The sequence below is a fragment of the Arachis hypogaea genome, chromosome 17, assembly GCF_003086295.3.
Source record: "Arachis hypogaea cultivar Tifrunner chromosome 17, arahy.Tifrunner.gnm2.J5K5, whole genome shotgun sequence".
NCBI lineage: Eukaryota > Viridiplantae > Streptophyta > Magnoliopsida > Fabales > Fabaceae > Arachis > Arachis hypogaea.
Window position 1 is genome coordinate 81,774,519 of NC_092052.1, and position 2,576 is coordinate 81,777,094.

The window sequence follows — 2,576 nt, forward strand, 5'->3', positions numbered from 1 at the left end:
TATGCGTGGAATGAATTTTTCCACTTCCCATACATTCATCCGAGAGTTGTGCCTGAAGTGTGCTAACTTTGTGCCCCAGGGCACGTGCACGCGTACCTTGCACATACGCGTCGACTCTCTACTTTGCCAAGCACGCGTACGCGTCAGCCACGCGTACGCGTCGCTTCCATTTCATCAATCCACGCTTACGTGCACATGACGCACACGCGTGGATTGCCCTGTTTCAACCATCTTCTTTTCTTCTCTTCTTTCCATTTCTTTCCTTCTTCTCTTTTCTTTTCTTTTCTTTCCACCCTTCAAACATCATCCAACACTACCAAACACCATGTAACACCATTTCTTTTAGTTAGTTAGTTAGTTTAATTTTTGTTTTCCATTATAAGTGTTGGATTACTAATCTTGTTTACTGTTTACTGCTGCTTATTACTAATAGGATGTTAGTTTAACATCATTGATGTTAATTGTCATTGTTGGATTCTTTGTTGAGGTTATATTTGGTTACTTGGTTCGGAACTTTTCATGTGTAACACTTTTCAATACCAAGTACATGTTACATTGCCTTCATGCATCTTACCTCTTTGAATTGCATATTTTGGCCACCATGCATTCATCATCCATTGTTAGGAAATTGTACATTATCAATGCATTTTTTAGGATGCTTGTTCTAATTGATCAACACCTATTTCATGCATTGAGATTGTAGAGTTGTGAAATTAGATCGAAAGCTTACCTAGCGACATATTTTTGAGCTTTCTAAGCTTTGTGGACCATGCTTGCTATGTGATTGAGTTTTGACTTTTATATCATTTTTCCTAAGTTCCAGAGCATCCATGTGTTCTACCTCTATGTCACTTAGGTGTTGCAACAACTTTAATAAGTGTCATTGTTTGATGTGTAAGCTCTTTAAACCATTTTGTTCACCAAATTTACTTACACACCAATCAATGTTCATGCATTATCCAATTTCACAATTGCTTGATTTTTGCTTGAATGCTTTTATGCTTCTTCACTACTTGTTCGGTTGCGTTAACCTACAAGTCATTCAAAGTATCTCAAGCACATTAGAATGAGTGAAGTGCATGTTTTCTTTTGTGTAATTGTGACATAGCTTTTTATACTAGTGTGTGTGCGTGTTCTAAACTGCGCGCAATGTTAGAATCCACACATCTATTTTTTATCAATGTCACACCAATTCACTCACTTAATTCTAGTGACTCACCTCATTCTAATAATTCACGCTTCCTTGCTTTTGTATTTTCTCATCTTACGGTGTTTATTTTATTTTTAATGATCGATGCACCATAAGCAAAAATGGAAGCGGAAGGAAGAACACGCAGCAACCAGTTGACCTACCAGATGAAGGTGGCAACTCGGAGAGTCGCCATACCCCCTTGCTCATTTAGTGCACCGAGGACGTGCAAACTTTTAAGTGTGGAGAGGTCATCGGACCACTCGACGTTTTGGGTAACAAGTTTCTAATCCCAACACTTTTCCATTTCATTTTAGGAGTTTTAGTTGCATTTTCTTATTTTGCATATGTATATATTAAGCTTAGTCAAAATCATGATATTTTCCAAGGATTTTATCTATAGGGCACCCCAATTGATTGAAATTTTTTTTTAGAACTTGCTTGAATTATACACTTGTGGATCATGTTTTGAGCAAAGAACACAAGCATGTGAGATTTGAGCCTAATTGTGTGGTTACATCATACATGACCACTTACTTTCATTCTTGTGTGCATTATTCTCTTCCTATGATTGTAATCTTTGATTTGTTTGATTCTTTATGTCCATTACTTTATATATATATATGCATTTACATGATTGAGGCCATTGTTCAATTAGCTCACTTATCCAAATAGCTAACCTTTTATCTTTCATTGTTAACCAATCTTGAGCCTATGCGTAACCCATTTGTTCTTAATTGTAGCACATTACAAGCCTAAGTGAAAAACAATAAATGTCTTCTTTGGATCTTTGATTAGCTTGAGCTAGTGAGAGTGTTCATTACTTGATCTTGGGAAAGTTGGAAACATTGGGTAAAGATAAAAGTCTGTTTATGTTTTGTTAGAAAATTTTCAAGAATTGGGTACATGCTCATGTTTTAATCATGTGTAAACCATATGCATTAATGTTCTTGTATATATTTTAGTTTAAAAAACAATTTAATACAACAAGAAGGGAACAAATTGTCCCAAGGTTTAAAGTTTCATAAATTTAATGCATATGTGTGGTAATCAAAAGGAAATGCATGAGTATGTAGAAAAGTGAAGAATGGATAACTAGGCTTGTTTAGAATTGTTTAGGTTGTCATAGGTTAGGTGGGAAGTTTAAGTTAATCAAAGATTCGAATTTCAAGCTCACTTGACCATATGCATCCTACCTTGACCCTAGCCCCATTACAACCTATGGGAAACTCCTCACAATATTTGTATGCATGCATAAAGTAATTGTTGATTGTTAGATGAAAAACAAATCTTGGAAAGCATGATTAGGGGAGAATTGAGTGAATCAACCCCATACACTTGAGTGCCTAGAGCGGATACACATCCGGCGAGGGTTCGATTACTCAAC